Source organism: Lynx rufus, unplaced genomic scaffold, assembly GCF_022079265.1.
Source record: "Lynx rufus isolate CCGP_SWC_20201006 ecotype Redwood Valley unplaced genomic scaffold, mLynRuf1.p SCAF_6, whole genome shotgun sequence".
In the NCBI taxonomy this organism is placed as follows: domain Eukaryota; kingdom Metazoa; phylum Chordata; class Mammalia; order Carnivora; family Felidae; genus Lynx; species Lynx rufus.
In genome coordinates this window covers 65119415-65140962 of record NW_025814878.1, presented here as the reverse complement: position 1 = coordinate 65140962, position 21548 = coordinate 65119415, and the positions used below count along the sequence as shown (strand labels likewise).

Sequence of the window (21548 nt, the reverse complement as noted above, 5' to 3'; positions counted from 1 at the left end):
CTATCCTTTGATTGAAAAGCATGGTCATTTGGTTGCAATCTCCTGAGTGTTCTAGGTGGGTATTTCTCTCTCAGCTTTCCTTGTGTTGGAGGTGATTCAGGGTGATCATATGATAGGAGAGTAAGGGAAATGAAACTAACTAATGGTCAGCCACTCCTAGAGCAGAGAAGTTGTTAGAAAAAGCAAGCCTGCACCTTGCATTTGATAATATCTAAACTGGTGTTTAGGTGCCCTTATTAGAGAGGGAACAAAGGGAAGAGATTTTTATATCAAGTTGCTCTATAGTATTTAGGCACCAGTATGACTTTTACGTCCAGGCATTGTCTCTTAACTTTAAGTTAAAGATAATGATTTTGAGTGAGTGGAAAAACAGTTCTACCTAATTCTTCTCAGAAACCAAGGATGAGAATGAGATGGAATTGAGAACAACTGTAAATGTAAAATCAGCAGCAAACAGTTCCTGGATGGGCACTATTCCCTGAATCCCTCTCTGAGTAGCACTTGTCTATGATGCTATGGGCAGTGACTCAACTGCCTTACCTTCACTGTCTGACTTCTCTATTCCTCTACTGGTGTGTTCTACATCACACACACACACACACACACACACACACACACACACTCCCATGGTTGTCTCAGAGTCTGCTTCTGAAATTATATAAGCTAAAACATATTGAAAGATTCTGAGAATAAAATCTACTGAGTGGTATTATGAACTGGAATTACCACTGGAGCAGATGCATACAAACACATTTATTTAATTAGTCCTTGTGATGGATGCTATGTTGTTTGGCCCCCACTCCTTCCCCTTAAAGACCTACTACCCCAGCTTTTGGGAGTACTATTGGCAAACAGCCCTCACTAGGGGTACCACTATTTAGGATTAGTTTTGGCTGAAGATACCTACTTCCCTCAAGGTCACACCTCCTTCCTGGGTTGGCTCCCATCCAATGACAGATCCAAGTGGGAGTTTAATGGCCTGGCTCTCTCAATTCATTTGGAGAGCTCCGAAGGGTCACCTCATTTTCAGAACTCCCTGCCAGTTCAGGTGAGGCATTTCATTGAGACCACACCAAGGCTTGACTTCTCCTTCTGCCCCATGCTGCTCCTTCCCGTTTCTCCGATGATCCCAGCAACATTCCCTAAGAAACCTCCCACCTGCTAATCTCCATCTCAGAGTTCATTTCCCTGGAAACTCAACCTGTGACAGAATTGAGGAGCACCTACTGTGCACTAGACAGTATTCTGAGGGATACAGTGAAGACCAAATAAGCTTTCTGCCTTTGCATTTTATTTGGAAGGAGCTCACATTCTAGAGCAAGAGTCAGTAAACTTTTTCTGTAAAGGGCCAGAGAGTAAATACTTTAGGCTTTGTGGGTCATATGGTCTCAGTCACAGCTATTCAGCTCTGCCACTGTACCATAAAAGCAGCCTTAGAAATATATAAATGATTGGACAGGGCTGTTTACCAGTAAAACTTTATTTACAAAATAAGAGGTGGGTTGGATTTGGCCCATGGGCTATAATTTGCTGACCCCTGTTCTAGAGAGCAGGGCACAAGGAAACCAATAATTAAGCAAGAAAAATCTCAGGCAGTAATAGTACAATAAAAGAAATAAATTAGGGTGATATGATAAAGAAGCACTATTATTGATTTGTAAATTTAAATTATTTTTTGATAAATAATATATTCATATGAATCAAAATCCAAAAGGATCGAAAAAGTATTCATTTGCAAGTATATGTCCTGATTCACTTTGACCCCAATAGAAATAAATTTATTTACCACTTTTGTGTTTCTTTTCAACATAAGCAATTACAAATACATATCCTTATATACATCCTTATCCCTCCTTTCACGCAATAGTTAGCGTATGATGTGTCTTGTTTTGCACCTTACTGTTACTCACTTAATATGTCCTGGAGATCGTAGAGATCATCTCCATTTGTTTTTCTGTATCTGAGTACTATTCCCTAATATGTGTATGATGGTTTATTTAACCAATTCTCTATTGTATTAGGGTTCTCCAGAGAAACAAAACCAATAGAGAGAGAGAGAGAGAGAGAGAGAGAGAGAGAGAGTGTGTGTGTGTGTGTGTGTAGGAACTGGCTGATATGATTTTGGAGGCTGACAAAGTCCCAAGATCTGCAGAGTAAGTTGGCAAGCTGCAGACCCAGGAGAGCTGATGGTGTAGTTCCAATCTGAAGGCTGGCAGCCTGAGAGCCAGAAAGAGCAGATATTTCAGTATCAGTTCAAAGGCAGGGAAAAGCTGATTGTCTCTTATTGCAAGGTGGGGAGGGCTGAGGAGGGTCAGCCTTTTTGTTCTTTTCAGGCCTTCAACTAACTGGATGAGGCCCATGCACAATAGGGAGGGCAATCTGCTTTACTCAGTCTGCTGATTTTTTTTTTAACATAGCCTTCACACCCAGTGTGGAGCCCAGTGCAGGGCCTGAACTCATGACCTTGAGATCATGACCTGAGCTGAGATCAAGAGTTGGATGCTTAACCAACTGAGCCACCCAGGCACCTCTTAGTTTACCAATTTAAATGTTAATCTCATCCAAAAACACCCTCACAGAAACACCCAGAATAATGATTGACTAAGTATCTGGGCATTCTGTGACCCAGTCAAGCTGACACATAAAATTAACCATCACATGCTCTTGGGTTGTTTCCAAATTTTTGCTATTTCTGCAATAATACTGCAGTGGGTGACCTTGTATATATATTGTTTCATAGTGTGCAGATGTATGGATCTGTAGGATGAAGTCCCAGAAGTGGGATCACTGGGTCCAAGCAAGTAACTTTGATAGGGATTGCCATGTTGCCATCCATGAGATTTATTCTAATTTGCAGTCCTTCTAGCATATGCAAGTGATTGTTTCCCCACAGCCCTGGCAACAATTATATTATCAAACTTTGAGAAATGTTTGCCAATTTGAAGTGGTATCATCATATAGCTTTGATCTGAATTGCTCTGTGTGTGAGATTGCACGGTTTTTGGTGTGTTAAAGAACCATTTGTATTGCTTTCTTGGTGAATTTTATGTTCACATCCTTTGTTTGGTTTCTGTTGGGCTTTTGGACTTCTCTCAATTTGTTAAGACTCACTCAACATTGAAGAGCTTGACCCACTATGATTTAGATTGCAAATATTTACTTAGTTTGTCAGTTGTATTTTGTGCTAATGTTGCTCTTGTATCAGTTTGCATCAATCTTTTCTTTTATGGTTTCTGGATTTTGAACCCTGACTAGGAAGACTTTTGAGGGGTCTTTCAGATGGGGTGCTCAGGGATGATAAGGCTACCCTAATTATTTACTTGTGTGCTGGGGAAACATTTGGGGGCAAGGTAGTAGCTGTGGAAAATCAGAATGTAGATAATTCAACCCAAATGAGAAAGAACACTAAAAATAAGTTTTGATCCATTGTAAACATTTAAAAAGTAAGGTAAAACAAATAATATCAGAGAATCACACATAATAAAAGTAATTATATTGATTCCAGACTTAAGACACATAACCTTTGGTGGGGGGGAAAGATTAGGGTTTGTAATAATTTCTCCATCTGAACCAGAAATGCACAGATTTGATGTGTTTTCATAAATACAGCTTGACTAATTTAAAATTGATTTTAAAATCTTGCTGTTTCATCTTCATAAATTGAAAAGCAGGTTTGCTTATCCTGGTAGCCTTTTATGGTACTTGAATAGTGGTCTGACTACTTTTAGAAATGAATAATGGATTAAAAGTACACTTTGCAGCTTACATTAGTTACTTTTGTAATGCAAAATAGAAGCATGATAATGTACTATTCAGCATGCTTTAATATGATTTATACATACACTACACAGCATAAGTAATTCATTATGCCCTTCACAGTGCATTTCCTGGGCACAGAAGCTCATGTTTACCAGTATTTCATCTCATAATCAGGTTGTCTAACGGAGGGGGTCTGCGACTATGAGTGGGGATTCCGCACTCCACTCGCACCCTGACTCCTTCAATGACCTTAGGCAATATTCTTCTGGGTCTGGGCCTAGGTGCTTATAAAAAAATGAATGGATAATACCTTATGGATCCAACTCAGAGGAAGGGACTGTGGACTAATAACTTTAAGGCTGTAAACAGCTTTGAAGTCTGGAATTAAACAGGCTTCATGGTATGATTATTATTATTCCAGGAATTATCATACTTGGGAAATAACACTCTACGATGGTCATTTAATAAGGCAGCAGTTCATCGCTCTGCATTTGAGAAGAAATCATCTATTGCTTCATTAATAGCACCTTGTCACACACTGTATTTTTCTATTTGCAAAGTGTAGATTTACTGAATAGCATAGGTGATGGCCCTCAACATCAGCTGCCTTTAAAACCAATTGCATTCCATTTTTAGAATGAACATGTACAGATTGATTGAAGCTAGTGAGTTGGAGGTGGGGGAGTGGTTCTGAGAAGCAGACCTTGCCCTAACATTTGTGGGGCCTGGGGCAAGAGTACAAATGGAGGCCCACATACCATATGTTTAAATATTTAAATGGTATAGATCAAGCTAACAGACTGTTAAATAAAATATGTTCTATCCTCTTTCCTCCACAAATATATCTTCATAATGACCTGGAAGGCCAGGTTTGAATTTTAGATTTCTCTGAAGGTCTCTGAAAACTTATAAATCACATTTCTCTTTTTTTCTCCCCTATTGCCTGGTGTCAGTATGATAGGAACCAGTAACAGTCACCAGACCAGAATTTGAACACACACATCCTTAAGGTATGTTTCAAACTCTGTACCTATTTATGATATGCAAATTGTGTTTCTTTTTTGATAACGCTGATGACTGTCTCTATGAAAATGGGAATCCATTAGAATAACTGAAACCTCTAAAATAGTGATATTTGTGCCTGTGAAAAATGCTTTGACACAATATGATTCCTTTGCCAATCTAGATTTTGACCTGGTCTATTTAAATTCTGCTGGGAACATAATTTTCACATCAAACTTCCATTGTAAATTGTAGGATAAGTAAAATATACAGGTTTTGCATAGAAATATTATTATTATTATTATTATTATTATTATTATTATTATTTGCCTGACACATAAACTGTTACTTCAGATTCGAAGGAATCTTCTTGGTCAAATAGATCTAATATGGGGGATGATATAATAGAAAAATTTATATCCTTAGAGAATGCACCTTAAGCAGTTTTATTTTATAGCTGATATTTTTATTTTTGCTTGGGTATACGATTCTTGTTTATCAAGACTCCACTTTCTTTGTTAAAATGTAAAATGCATGTTGGGCAAATGCTCCAGGGCAATTTGCATAAAAAGTGATGACAAAGAGCAATTAGTACTTCATTATTATGCAGTGAAATGCTACTTTGCTCAAAAGTGACTGTAGTTTCTCCCCCCCAGCCCCCTTATAAATCTGGTACAGCATTGTTCTAAAAATAGTACATAAGAACCCTCTGTTTATAAATCAGTGTCTTTGACTTTCCTGTAGAAATCCAGGGGTGGGGGAATGCAAGCACTAAATAAAGTTATTACCCCAGATCTTTATAATGAAAAACAAGCACCAGAATTCTGTTAGATAAGACAGGTCAGAAGATTTTAATGTCTCCTCAGATTAGTGCCATATCTTATTTTACCCCTTGGGATCAGCTTTCAAAGCAGGCTCAGATCATACATTGATAGCAACATCCCCCTTCCCCCAACACACATACTGCCTCACATGCACACTCAGAAAAGGGTCATGCCACACACCACTACACTGCAGAGAACAAACAGTCCCAAGGTATCTCTAGTTAGGAAGGCTTGATTTTTGAGTACAGATTTCATTACCATGAAATTCCTTTAGGGCAAAAAAAGAATTGCATCAAAGAAGCGGTGTGGGGAGGCAGACTTTGTAAATATTCGCCCCATCACCTGTGTTACCAGGCTCTGCCTCTCTTTAATTTGGCAGGAAAAGCTCTTTTTTTTTCTCTTGTTGAGCCAACATATTATCTAAAACTCTAGAAGCCAAAATGTGCCAACACTGTGTGTGTGTGTGTGTGTGTGTGTGTGTGTGTGTGTGTGTGAGAGAGAGAGAGAGAGAGAGAGAGAGAGAGAGAGAGAGAGAGAGAACCTAGTAATTGGATACTGGCAGAGTGAGAAGGAGACACGAGAAACTATAAAACCTTTGGAAAATGACCTCATGAGGCTGGAGATGGTCATGGATTACAGTATTTCTCTTTGGAAGTCCCCAGGCAGACTTGGGGAGGAGGGAGGAAAAAGGGATAGAGGTGGGAGGTTGGTAGGTACTACACTGCCTTATTTTTGGTTCTCCCTCTACCTGACCCTCTGTGGCCCAGACCAGATCAATGAAATTCCCACAACCACAATCCTGACTGGCATGGCTCCAAGAAGGCTAACCTAACCTGCTTTGCTTGCATCCTAAGGGGTCTATCAATCCTAGGAGGCTGGGATCAGCCTCATTACCTGCAATTTAGGCTCAGGGGCTCAGGGCTGTGTGGCAGGTCTCAGAGAGTGAAGGAGTGGGGATAGACACTTAGGCACATGCTTTATAAGCATAAGTAACTCGGACAGTGGAATACCCTTCACCCAGATTTTACTTACTCTCTCCTTTGTTCCTGTTCACCTCAGGCCACCAGTGAAAAGACTATAGGGTCACATAGCTCATACCATTTCAAGGATTCATTGTCTAACTGCAGGTAATGTATGATCATTTTATATACTGCCACATATTCATTATTCATACAATTTTCTATTAATTTTTAATGCATCCAAGTTCCTAGTTATTTAACATATAATGCAATCGGCCAGACATCTTCATAAAGCTATGAAAAGTGGCTCTGAGGTACTCTTCCATAGCATCTCAATCTATTAACCAGCTGATGAGACAGTACTGCTCTTAACCATGGGCAAGATCCCTGCCTTGGGTCACCACACCACAGAAGTCCTCATGATTTGGATGGCGTTACTTGAAGTCCCCAGCTGCAATGCTATTTGGGTTTCAGTGTCCAAGTCAGATCTCATTTCTCCCCTTTAGGGCAATGTGCTTCTCTCTAGCCAGCCTATGAGGTTGACCAGATATCTACAGGAGCTCCAGAATTCATGCTTATGTATTTTCTTGAAGCCAAAGTGGGGCCTAATTCAGGAGAGCAGCTTGGTCAGCATTTGTTCCCACTGACCCTGGGCAGCAAGTTATTTCTTTTGTAATATTGCATGACATTGGACCACTAGAATGGTGCTGACATGCTGATTTGGAGTAACTCTCGTTCACAGGGGATGAAGAAGGTAAGAATGTTCACATCAGGCAATAAATACCATTATTTTAAATCTTCATCAGTAACATGGGTTCATTTTCCAATAAAATTATTGATACACATATGGACCTGCGAAATACATTTGCCTAGGGCTCACACTCCCCAGGGATAGCCTTATCCTAGGGAACCACTGTAGGTTCTTGAACAAGGACTGATGTGGACTGAGTATTTAGAAAAGGAGATGCTGGGGCGCCTGGGTGGCTCAGTCAGTTAAGCGGCCGATTTCGGCTCAGGTCATGATCTCACGGTCCGTGGGTTCGAGCCCCGCGTCGGGCTCTGTGCTGACAGCTCAGAGCCTGGAGCCTGTTTCAGATTCTGTGTCTCCCTCTCTCTGACCCTCCCCCGTTCATGCTCTGTTTCTCTCTGTCTCAAAAATCAATAAATGTTAAAAAAAATTTTTTAGAAAAGGAGATGCTGGTGCTGGAGAAGAGCAGGGAGAGGGCTATGGCGTCCGCAAGGCTAAGAGGAGTCAGTGCAGAGAAGTGAAAGCACTCAGATTAAGTACTTCATTTCCCTTAGGAGTCTCCTAGCTCTATTTGTTTGGGATTCTAATGTGGCCTGAGGCAATAAGGGCCTTGATGTGATGCTGCTGGAACCTACAGTGGAAAGAAGTGAAGAAATATTTTAATGTAATGCCAGCGCAGGTAAAAATGATAGTGTGTGTGTAACTATGTGTCAGGTGTCATTCTGAGCACTTTGCACACTTGGGCTTTTTCAGTCCTCATGTCAATCTTTATTATTCACATTCTCCAGATGAGGAAACAGAATTAGAGAAAGTTGAATAACTGGCCAAGGTGACATGCTACTGTTATTGGCAAATTGTAGAGGATCTGAAGATGTGGGAGGGATCACAGACTTCTCCATGTGTTCAAGGCTGGAGGTCAGGGAACACAATTTGGATGGTTTTGTGGTTAGTTTGCTTGCTTTGTTTTGTTTTCTCACTGGTTATGGCAGTGAGGGCATTGGGACAATGAGTGTCTTAAGTATCTGTGATAGTGAGTCACCAGCATAGAAATGTCCTGCAGAGATTCGGAAATACCCCCAGAGATCAGATGAGAGGTTGGCCTGGAGATTGTGGATGTGGAATCATCAGAGATGAGGGGTACAGTTATGTGAATGGGAGAGGTGAACCTCCAGGATACAGTGGGCAGAATTTCTTAAGAGAACCAGCTTGGGAGGGAGAGCTCTGTGGGCAAGACTCCAGCATCAACTCAGCAACTAAAATCCCCAGCCACTTTTGAAGAACTGTTCTATTATATAGTTTGGTCAGCAGCTCAGCTCCATATTTTCACCCACCACAATGTTCAGATCAATACTCTCGGTCCTCATGATTTACTGAACCTGAATTTCTCTAACTGCTCCATTAACTCTTTGGAAAGGTTTCTCCCTTTGTTAGCACTGGATCATGATTTTCCATAAAATTTGCCCTTGAGCAAGCAATTCTCTCATCATTCTCACTAGGGAAATTGTCTTGCTCCTGCCCCACCCCCCCAACTCTCCAGCCTTCTTCGCTTTCTTTAGAACTTTGTTTCATGAACCTGCATTTTGCCTGCTAATTAGTGTTTTTGAATATACACTTGCTATTGAGCTTGGAATCTATGGGGGTTTCTCTGAAGCCAGTTTGTGACTTCCAAATTCTTTGTGTCAGTTAATATTTCCCTAACTTGGTTATTAACTTTGGATCTTATTGTTTCTATGTTTTGGTACTAACGGGCTTGGTGCCATGGCCCCAGTCTCTGCGTACCCTGTCCTGTGTTCACGTTCATACTGTTGTTTCCCTTCATCCTGGGCACACAGGGGTCTGGTGGCCAAACAGCCCATAATAAAAGGTGAATTCACTCACAGTGTGCCCCTTTGTTCCAGAGAATATTTTGCCCCTCTGATCCTCAGCTTCAGCATCATGGAAAAGCATTTGTCAAGCCCCTAATTGCCAGAGTGCTGCAGTAAGCACTCCACAAAGAGTTCCACCACCACGGTAGGGCCAAGTGTGACAGAGTCAGGCCTGGGTGTAGGAGGAAATTGCTATGGTTGTGGCCCTTGGACACAGAGTCTTGCAATTTGACAGAAAAAAATGATGTCTTCCCAGGTATGCCCAGCAATGCTGAGATACCTGACTTGGGCTGGGGGCATGGAAGCAGCAGTATATATGCCGCGGTGGGGATGGTGTAGAGAGATACCCCAGAAAAGAGGAAGGGGGAGCAAGCTGTTTTTTCCTCAGGAAGCCTGAAGGGTAAGCTCCTGAGATGAATCTACAGCATCAGCAAGTGGCACCCTCCTCAACAGTTTGCCAGGGAGGGGACAAACATCAAAGTCCCTACAAGTCATAGCATTTGGACAAGTGTTGGCCTATTGGAGCCGATAATCCATCTGGGGAGGACACAAACACATAAATAAGAGTATAACACAGAATCACATAAAAGGCACAAACAAATAAAGAAGTGACACACATGAAGAGCAAGGGATGTTTTGTGTATGGAGGGGGAGAGGGGTGCTGAAGCCATACAATTGACAGTGTTGTGTGGATTAAATGGGTTAATCCATAAAGTGCTTAGAGCAGTCCTGGGTCCTTAGTGAGTGGTATATATGAGCCTGTTGAATGGATGAATGGAGAATCAAGTTCAAGTTGGGAAAGTTGGAGAAATATCAAATCAAGGTAAGTGGATTCCTCCTTCCTACACCAGATTGGCTGACACAGCCCTGGATTCATAGTTCAGGATTAGAGAAGGTTTAGCTGCACAGAATGTCCTTGAAAGTCTGCCTTTCAATGATATAGGAACATGATTCATCTTCAGATATGTGCCCCTGTGTGGTGTGGTACACTGAAATGCAAATAACTCTCTTAGGATAATTCCTAAAGGTGGAGAAAGGGAAGGGGGGATCCCCATTTTCTTTGCTTTGCTCCAGACCCTGGAAACCTAACTCTAAAGGTAATGACCACTGGGCCCAGCTATGTATAAATAATGATACCTTAAAAGGATGTTTAAAGTAGAAATTTTATGAAGGGCAAAGAATTTGTTTAAAAAGCTTGACTTTGCCCTGTCCTAGGATTGCACAAACGTGCAGATATTTATGTCAGGCCTCAGTCTGTCCTCACACAGGAATTGCTGGAAGCCTCGCTGCTCCTGTCCAATATTCAGATATGCCCATGTTGTTCTTGTCTCTGGCTTGTCTGCCTGTTTTTGTGGACATTTGCTTCTTGACTCTCCTCGTTGCTACCAGAGAGTTCTTGGTCTTTGCTTGCTTAATTGTGAGCTGGAGCAGGATGCTTTGGCTCTCTAAATTCCTAACCTGGGCCCTCTTAGTGTGTGGTTTCTCTGGCATTTGTATTCTTTCCCATACTGTGGCCACCGGAGGGCAGTTTTAATGCCCCTCAGGAACTACTTGGATCAGATTTCTAGATGGGCCAGCCTTGAAATACTTTCTGTATTGTGTTAGGAAACATTCCCCAGGCAACAGGAGTTTAGGGAATTACCATTTACTACTCAGTGGCCAATGACAGATGATTTCCAGGACCCCAAACTCTCCTCTGACGGGTAGAGCTCCACTGTGGTTCACAAGAATTCCTGGTCTCCAACTTCAGTCACCTAGAGAAATTTGAGAAGGTCATGCTCATCTGGGATCACAGAATGGGGGGATCCTGTTCAGCCCTGTGGCAGATACTCTACAAACATCTGTCAAGTTTATTGACCAGTTTGTCTCTGCCCTCAGACAAACATGAGTTTTGGAAAGGTAGAGGTGTGTGGGGTTTGTGTGTGGTTTCTGACGGGAAGATTACCCTACGGATTTTCTAATTCCTTCCTCTGTGCCTTGTTGAATATCAGAGCCCTTTCTCTGCTATCACCAATACATGTATGTAACTTTTCTGGCTTAAAATTCACCTCTCTAAAGTTTTCCCTAATTAATTCAAACATGCTCTGATGACTTTTGTATTTTTTTTTTAATTTTAAAATTTGGTTAATACGTTTTTTGGTACTTAAAAATTTCCTAAGTATTGTGTAGTATGATGTTTATCACACAATAAACACGCAACTAATGGATGTGACTTAATTAGTGATATACCCAATACACATTATTGATGACACCAGTGAGCCATAAGACTAAACAAGTAATTTTGTGAAGCAAACCATTTTATCCAAGGAATGACAGGGAAAGGGGAAGACTAACTCTGTTAGTTCTCCTTACTGTTAGATGTGTGAAAAGTGGCATATTAATATAGCACTTGCCTAGAAATAGATATTGGTAGGAAGATCACAATGATTTTGTAGGAAAATACTACCACATCTGCTAAATCCTTTCTTTGGAATCTCCTTTTGCTCTCTAATATGCAATATCTATCCCTTTAAAGCTCTCAATTACCTGAAAGGAAGCTTCATGCCCAGGGTGTAAGGGCATTTGCTAACAATAATTGCTTGAGAATAAATATGAGATAAGAAAATGTACTGGAAAGGACACTATTCACCTCCATGAAGGGCCAGTTTTTGCAGAACATTGGCAGGAATGATGCTCTGAGGGCAAGACCCGTATATTAATCATACGTGGAGTACCAACAACCAATTCAATGCCTTGCTCAGAGATGTGCATGGAATAAATGAATGGATATTTTAATTAGCTTGGGTGTCATCTTTTTGGTGCCTATGAGTGTAATATATAGAGCATGATCTCATTAAAACAGAAGAGAATGATTAAGCCAGAATGAATTTTGTGCTGTTATTTTTAAAAATGCCATAACTTAGCTGTATAAGTGGTAACAATTTTAAATTTGCATTGTTGGATTTTTGGTAAAAATAGTATAACAATAATAGTACTAGCATGTATGTGTATATATCACTTATGGATGAGGTTCTGCTTTTAATTGAATTAATTCTAACAGTAATCCTATGAACAGATATTCTCATTTTATAAATGGGGAAGCTGAGGCACAGAGAAGTTGTGATTTTTCCAAAGCTAAGTGACAGAGGTGTGACCTGAAGCCTGGCAACATAGCTCAAGAATCCATGCTATTAGCCAGTAATTTATATAGCCTCCCATGCTGGTGAGAATCTGTCCAAACCAAGTGCTGATAGGGACTGGTTCCGTGCCCAGGAATAAAATAAATGTTTCGTCCTTTATCAATTAGGCACATCAACAGTATGATGGTGATAAGTTGGAAAGGATCAGGGACTCCCAAAGTACTTGTTAAAGTCATTTTAAAAAAATATGAAGAACATCAAAAAGAGAAAGGAACAATGGTTGTTTATAACCTGCCAAATTATTAATGTAGGACAATGTACATCTTTTTCCTGGTTGCAGATAAAAATCCTAGCTAATGGACAAAGAAGACTTGAGCTCCAGGAGGAGCTTAAATGGTAATCCTCCTAGAAGATAATAACCTGGACACATTGTCCATTGTGGGTGAACTAAAATCATAGAATATGATCTTTGAATTAACCAGGAAGTGAATACATCTTCTTGAACTGATAAATTTCTGAGCTAAGGTAATCAGCAAGATGGGGCAATGAGACCATTAGAGGTGCCACTTTCACATTTCGTAGGTGAGAGAGAATGCCCTTCCCTTGAGCATGTGAGAAAAACATAGTTTTGATAAAGAACAAGATGTTTTGCAATGCATTTCAGTTAAGTTTTATTAAAGTGTTCCAAGGAATAAATATCTATAAAAGTTATAGGAAAATCTGGAAAGGATTTCATCCTGCAAAATTGTGTGTAGATAAGTTTTAGCACATCCTATCATTTAATGGGAGAAATTGCAAGTATTATAGATGTTATTTTTGATTTTTTTAATTCTCCAAGTTGTTTCTGATACCTTTTAATTTCAGTTTTAATAGCCATAAGCCTTTTTGAAATAATAATACTGTCAGCTCTCAGGTGTATGTGTTAAAGGGAATGGCAAACTTGAAAAAAATAAAATAATCCTTTCCACTGTGCTACGGCCGAGACCTCACTCTTGGAGTTAAATAACTGACAAGGGATTAATGTCTGTGGTTTAAGGAGTCAGTGGTGTAGTGTGTTGTTGGGCTTGGGTGGTGGGGCAGGGTAGTGTCTGGGGCTTTCTTGCATTTGACCACAGTTTCTCCTGTTGGTCCTGTTAGTGAGATACCAGTTTGTTTTGGATATGTTCCCTCCCCTAGAGTGTGCCATTGTAATACTGTTGTAAAAAACATTTTTTCTTCATGGAATTCCTTATTAGTCATTTCTTTGGTTGACACATTAAAAAACAACAACAACAACATAATGGTAACTCTGATGTGGTGTGATGGACACTTTACATGCAGACTCTGGTTCAGGACTGAGGCACTCATTCCCCCAGCTGCTGGGAATGATGGTGGACAGCTTGCAGCTGAGTAGTAACCCTCCCAGCAATTGCCTTTGGATAAAGAGCTGTTTTACCACTTCCTGGGGACAGTCTGTACCTGATGACTGACAGGTGGTGATACAAAGGCCCTGCCTCCTGGCTTTGCTTGGGACAACCCTGCAGGCTCATCCAGCTTAAGAGTGTCCTTGTGGGATCAGTTGAGGCTTTTGTAAATGCAGTCCAAGGTCTCCTCCTGCCCAGTCCAGCTTTGTTCACTCTCCCACAGGTGTGGTTCCTAATGTGCTCCCCAGTCAACTTTCTGCACCCACATCTGTTTCTGGGAGACCTGATCTGTAATCCCCAGCAATATATTCTGCATGCTGAAGATGAAGGTACACTTTGGAGAAAGGGTCATACAAATTTTCATAAATGTTTTGATAAGGGTGATGTTTTTCTTCTTTGCTTAAACTCTTTCCCTAATCCCTACCCTTTCCATATTTTCTACCCTTGATTGATCCCTAATTTGCACGTAGGGTTTTCTAATGGGAGATACAATTTGTGTTTAATATAAAAAATTCAAGTTTCAGAAAAATATGCATACATGCATGAGTTGCCACTATAGCATGCCCACCAGATAGCCATCATTTAGAAGGCCCAGGGTAACCCTCTGCATCCCTACACAGCTCTAAGTGTTGGATAGTTGTCCTTTGTACACGAAATTTATACCTTGATTAAGATATCTGAGATGGGCATTGGCAATTAGAATAATAATACCCTTTGGGATATTTACCAAGCACTTTCCACCCATTATATTGATTTATTTCTTCGCATCTTTGAGAATTTGGTCGTGTTAGCTCCATTTTATAGATGGAGAGTAAATTTCTGAAGACACTGGGGTTTCGGGAAATTTCTTTCTGACAAGCTCCAATTTCTACGATCAGTCAATGGGCTCAAGCCCGTCATTCAAAGAGAACACCAGAAGAGATGTGGTGTTTTGTGAAGTGGCACATTCTGAAGTCTCTGTCACTGAGAGAAGGATGTAAGCTCAGGATCAAAGCATCATCTTCAAAGAAGGGCGAAGTACTTGTTAAATAACTCCTGGCAACTGCTTAAGCACTAAGCATTGTAATTGCAGAGAGCAGGAACAGCACTAAAAATAGAAAAGTGGATAAGGACAGGACCAAAGACATCATTGTCACTCAAACTTGAATGTCACTTTTTGACAGCATTTGAGCAATTGATTCTTGGTTTTCCATGCTAGGAACTCAGTAGTCACGCTTTGCTGTGACAGCCGTAGGAGAAGGGAAGGGGCAGGACCCTGTAGGAGCCTGGGATTAATAGGAAGAATGGAGGGTGAGAATTGTTATCAGCCTATGCTGCCTCTTCTCTAGTCAAAGTTCCTTTGAAGGCAAAAAAACAGAAAGCCACTCAAGCTAGCCCCAATTTACTGAAATGTTAAAGGAGGATCTCATGGATAAGAAACACAACCAGACCCTGCTTAGCAAAAGACTGGACCTGAGAACCAGAAGGCCATTAGGAGCTAAGTCTCTCATTCCATTTCCTGGAGCTGCACGATCTGTCTCTGAAAATCTCCTCTCTTGACCTCTCATCTAAGCCAGCATCCTCTGCATTTCATCTTGTTTACTTCCTCCAGCTCAGCTGCTGGTCCAACTCTACATCATGAGCTCCAAGCTCCAGTAACCACCATTAACTGACAACAGTGTCTGTGTCTCTTCAGGCAAGTTCTTATACGGAAAAGACTTATCAGGTCATATCATGCTTTTCTCACAGTGGAGCAGCCATTTTGGATTGGGGGCATCCATGGGGTGTAGAGAGATGCAGAATGAATGGGAAAGACAATGAGACCTATTTATTTTATCTTCACTTATCTGTGTTTCCATCATGTTCTGTATCATGCTCCATGATCTAGTCTAGAATATACAAAAGGTTGAGTAATCACAGCAGTGAATCACTGTGTAGAGAGTGGTGTCTGCTCTAAATAGGTTTATAATCTGGTTGATGTGATAAGGCACAAGCCCAAGAAAAGGAAACAAGTCAGACCAGAGAGTGCCTGATGAGCATCAGATGACTAGCATAGACATTAGGGGTTTTAAAGATTTAGAAGAGGGAGAAATCATTGTGTGTTGGGAAGTTAAAGGAGGATTTTTTACGAGAGGTAGAGACAGAAGTGGGTCTTGAGGGATGGGAGAAAGATTTGGAGAGAAAGGGAAGAGGAGAGGATTCTAGATTGAGGCAGAGGGAAGGAGAGTGGAATGCATGATGCCTGTCCAGGGTACAATGAAGAGGCCAACCTATTCTGAGCATAAGATGTGTGTTAGAAAGTACTAGAAGGTAAGTTAGGAAGAATGGGGAAGAATAAAATTGTGTAGAACCTGAATAACAAACTAAATAGTTTGGATTTATTCTGAATATTTTATTAGTGATGTTTGAGCAGGGCAGTGCTCAAGGATGACTCCATGCCGTGGAGGAGACCAGAGGCCGGAGATGACCGAGAGGCCCTTAAATTGTCGCTAGTGACATGGGATAGCAGGCTTGAAGATGAAGAGGTAGACTCGAAAATATTAGAAAGAAAATGGAACTTCTCCTATTTAAAGTCTTCGTTGCCTGCTGATTGTGCACTTCCAGGAAGAGACACAAATTCAGGGAAGAAACTGACTGGACCTATTGCTTTTAGCTACTGGCGACCTACATGTCTCTGGCTTCAGCCAGTAAATGCAAATGCTACCACATTAAAATTAGTACCCAGATAGTAAGAGGTCTGAGCTTCCATTTATACATAGCAAGTGCAGTCTTTCATAGAGTTCCTCTCTTGACTAGTCAGGGAGCTTGGCAGAAAACTCTAGTTAACTTAGGCAGAAAATGAGTTTATTGGAAACATATTTTGTTGCTCATAAATGAGTTGGAAGGGTGGGAAAACCAGCTAAGAAAATAATTCAGCCAAGGTCACACCATGGGTTGGGATGCTACCATTGGGTCCTTATCACTCTTCCAAATCAACCCTGACTCCACTGCCACAGCCATGATTAAATTCTTCTAGAGGCAAGTCCCTGGAAGGTATTTGATTGCCTGAGTGTAGGTCTTGTTCCTGATCCCTGGATTACAATGAGTTACAAGAGGGAAACCAGTTCTGTTTTAACTTCTGTAGGATACAGGGCTGTGTCTCCTAGTAGGACACACATACTAGGTGATATTCTGAATTAGGAAAGGGGTTCAGATGCTGGGCTGACAAATTATGCTTATTCCTCATATTTCCAAGAGTCCCAAGATGGGGATATGCCCATTGTTGCCCTGAGTTACCTCTTTACTCTTATAGCTGGTTGAGAAGGAGTCCATGGCTATGGCTTTTATAGTGACCCTGTGAGCTCACCCATGCATTACTGAGTTCTGCCTTCAAAATAATTCCCACTACAGGTCACTTCCTCCATTCCACATTAGGGTTTTATCCCATCTGTATTAGTCTGCTCTGGCTGCCATCACAAAATGCTACAGAGTGGGTTGGTTTAAACAACAGAAATTAATTTTCTCACAGTCTGGATGCTAGAAAGCCCAAGATCAAGGTGTTAGTAAGATAGGCTTCCTTGTGAAGTGTAGGTGTAGGTAGCTGCCATCTCTCTCAGTGTTCATGACCTCTTCTTTTTACATGTGTGGAGAGAGAGAGGGAGGAAGAGGAGAAAGACGTCTCTTCTTTTTTTTTTTTTAATGTTTATTTATTTTTGAGAGAGAGAGAGACAGAGCATGAACGGGGGAGGGTCAGAGAAAGAGAGGGAGACACAGAATCTGAAACAGGCTCCAGGCTCTGAGCTGTCAGCACAGAGACCGATGCGGGCCTTGAACTCACGAACTGCGAGATCATGACCTGAGCCGAAGTCAGACGCTTAACCGACTGAGCCACCCAGGCGCCCCGAGAGAGGTCTCTTCTTATACCACTAATCCTATCGGATCAGGGCTGTGCCCGTAAAGTTTCACTTAACCTTAATCACTTCCTTAGAGGCCCCATCTCCAAATCCAGCCATACTGGAGGTTCAGGCTTCAATAGGAATTTCAGGGAGACATGAAAACTTTGTCCATAACACCTCTATTTCCATACCCCTAATCTAGAGGTTCTCAAATGTCAGTGTGCTTTAAGGATCACCTGGAAGTGCTGTTAACACATATATTGAAGGGTCCCACCCCCAGGGTTTCTGATTCAGTGGGCCTGGGGTAGGCCCTCAGAATTTGCATTTCCAACAGATTTGCCAGGTGATGCTGCTTCTGCTGGGTTCAGGGACCCCACTTTGAGAACCACTTCCCTCGTCTAAGTAGCCATCATCACTTATCTGGGTTATCGTTGTGACTTCCTAACTTCCATTTTTACCTCTATTCTCCTCACAGCAGCCAGTGAACTTTTAAAAATGTAAATAAAATCATGTTATTCTCCTGTTTAAAACTCTCCAGTGGCTTCTGACCACCCCTACGTGGTCTACAAGGCTCTGCAAACCTATCTGCCAGCTCAGCAAACCTATCTTAGGTCATAGTCACCACCTCCAGTCACTCTACCTTTTGTCCTCCATCTTGAAGTTGTGCTCCCAGACACATGTGTTCCTCTGGGATGCTCCCTCCAACCCCCCCAAGGGGAGACTGGCTGGCTCGGTCTCCTCCTTGATGATTAGGCTCAGATGTCACCCCCTTCGAAGGACATCCTTGAACACCCTATCTGAAGTGGCCTTCTGCAGTTTCTATTTACTTCCTCACTCTTCTTCTTTCCCTTCGTTGTCGTTATCACAGTCATTAATTGTCTTGTTTACTTATTATTCTATCTATTGTGGTCTCCTCCATTAAGACTGTAAGCACCTGGGGTGCAGGGCTCTTATCTTCACAGCTCTGTCCCCAGGACTTTGCACAGTGTCTGGCACAGTAGGAAACACTCGGTAAATATTTGTGGAATGAGTGTATCTGTATATACCTGAAGTGAACAAGGTTCAAGTATTTTTCTTAAAAGGCCCCCTAAGTTCCATGGAGTCAGTGGATGTAAATAGATGTTTTGGAGAGGAAAATCACCCAGCTCCAGCTGTCAGATTGATCTAGTTTGATGCAGCACAGTTACGATTTCCTGTATATGTAACACTTGGGCTGATGAAGGCCAAGGTGTTTTTTTTTTTTTAATTTTTTTTCAACATTTATTTATTTTGGGACAGAGAGAGACAGAGCATGAACGGGGGAGGGGCAGAGAGAGAGGGAGACACAGAATCGGAAACAGGCTCCAGGCTCCGAGCCATCAGCCCAGAGCCCGACGCGGGGCTCGAACTCACGGACCGCGAGATCGTGACCTGGCTGAAGTCGGACGCTTAACCGACTGCGCCACCCAGGCGCCCCAAGGCCAAGGTGGTTTTTAGCAAGCCTCATCCCTCATACCAGTTCCGACACACCCATCCTCTCTTCTCGGTCTTTCTACTTCTGGGAGCCCCTCACTGCAGCATCCAACAGACTGATGCCTTCAGCACCTGCCTTGTTGTGTCGGACCTTCTCCTCATTATCAAACATACGTCCCGCTTTTCCCAGTATCCGAAGACTCTGCTCAGCTACTATGTGACGATGGGTGGGCAAGTGGGGTAAACAGGTCAATTGCTTTAACTTCATTTGCAGTTAAGAGGTACCAGGGTCCCTTGGATAATAATACACATCTAAGCTCTATCTAAGGGAACAACAAACCATGGAATTCAGGCTTTTACATAAGTGTCTACTTTATTTTGGATTTTATGTAAAGAATTAAAATAAATTGAAATAAAAATATTATTGGAATGGCAGGGTTATGGAAACATAAAAAGTGAAAGGAGATCCTGAAAAACAGGTTGTAAAGTGGTTTTTGTATTGATCAGCTGAAAGTCTGACATGTCTTTTTGTCAAAATATATAGTTATGCAATAGGAAACATTACAGTAATGAAAAAATTATTTACAGATCTGAGTTTCATTCAGTAACGTTCTTGGTCAAGATCAAAATATGGAATGTTTTTTTCCATTCAGAAAAAAAGAGTCACTTTGCCTGAGTCATGATTGCCCACTTCTTCCCATATGGTTGAGTACTATTTATTGGCTGAGGTTGACAATTTTCTAAAGACTTTGTGGTTGATGAGCTCTATTTATGGCAGCAATTGAGAAAAGTAAACTTAGGTAATATTAGGAAGAAAATACTTGGCTTGTTAAAAAATAGAAATCAACCACTGTAGCAAATATTTTGTGAGACAGAAAGGGCTGAAATCATGAAAACTGCCTGGCTCTCCCAATGCCTCTCTCCCCATCCAATAATCACAAAATTCCCCTGATCCTCCCTTTGTCTGGCTTATACAGTTACCGCCTTCTCACTGGTTTGAAAATTCACACCTTAGGCCAGGGCTTGACATTGGTTCAAGCTTCTCTACCTCATGGCTATCGACTAGTTTTCTTAGAACAAAATTTGATAGTCTTCCCTTCTGATCAAGACTTGTGTCTGGAGATAGAATGCAAATGTTCACTCCCAAGTCTAGTGTCATAATGCTACATCACAAGTGACTTGTTAAAAGCTAAGGTGAGGGGCCCCTGGCTGGCTCAGTTGGTTAACTGTCTGACTCTTCATTTTGGCTCAGGTCATGATCTTACAGTTTGTGAGATTGAGCCCCGAGTCGGGATCTGCACTGACAGCATGGTGTCTGCTTGGGATTCTCACTCACTCTCCCTCTGTCCATCCCTCAAAATAAATAAATAAACATTTATAAGAAAAATTGAGGTGAAACATATATAACACAAAATTTGCCATTTTAACAGTCTTTAAGTGTATAATTCAGTGTCATTAAGTATATTCACAGCACTGCGCAACCATCACTGTTATCCTTTTCCAGAACTTTTTCATCACCCCAAACAGAAACTCTACCCATTAAATAACAACTCTCCCTCAAGCCCTGGTAACCTTTTTAATGCTTTCTGTCTCTATGGATTTGTCTATATTAGGTCTATATTAGGTGCCTCATTATAAGTGGACTTATACACTATTTGTCCTTGTGTGTCTGGCTTATTTCATTCAGCATAATGTTTTTAAGGGTTATCCATGTTGTAGCATGTATCAGAAGTTCTTTCCTTGTTAAGGTTGAAAAATATCCCACCGTACACACACACACACACACACACACACACACACAAATATATTTTATATATTTTTATATTTATTTCTATATATAAACTATGTTATATGTATTTATTTATATATATAAATTATGTGTTCTATATGCTTATTTATTTTATTTTATTTTTTAATTTTTTTTATTTATTTTTGAGAAGAGAGAGAGCATGAGTGGGGGAGGAGAGAGAAAGAGGGAGACACAGAATCTGAAGCAGGCTTCAAGCTCTGAGCTGTCAGCACAGAGCCCGACACGGGGCTCGAACTCACAGATCGTGAGATCATGACCTGAGCCGAAGTCAGATGCTCAACCGACTGAGCCACCCAGGCGCCCCTATATATTTATATAGAACACATTTGGTTTATCCACTCATCTATTGATGGTCATTTGTGCTGTTTCTGCTTTTTGCCTATAGTGAATGATGCTACTATAAACACCAGTGTGCAAGTATGTGTTTTGAATCCCTGCTTCTAATATTTGGGGTCTGTACTTTGAAGTACAGAATTGCTAGATCATATGACAATTCTTAACGTTTTGTAGGAATCCATCACATGATTTTGACATACCCACACCTTTTATTCTAGCTTTTCTTTCTCTTTTTTGGCAGCTCTTCTGAAGGTAGGCTAGTTCCCAGCACAGTCCCTGGGCAGATCCATCCTGTGTATTCCTTCAAACTGAACTCAAAATGCTTCTCCTTTTCCCCCACCACCAGCCAGTCTTCACCAACTCAAGCCCTTCTTCCTAATGATAATAAATTCCAGCTTCTGCAACCTGGAAGTGAAA

The 21548-nt window shown here is 41.2% G+C and overlaps 1 long non-coding RNA gene across 1 annotated transcript in view; it reads left to right on the top strand.

The window, feature by feature from the left end:
- Positions 1-21548, top strand: part of LOC124528742 (uncharacterized) — a 167629-nt gene that overhangs the window by 18350 nt on the left and 127731 nt on the right. The window contains exon 2 of the long non-coding RNA XR_006966228.1: positions 4713-4769. This is a non-coding gene — a long non-coding RNA (uncharacterized LOC124528742). The remainder of the gene's footprint in view (positions 1-4712; positions 4770-21548) is intronic.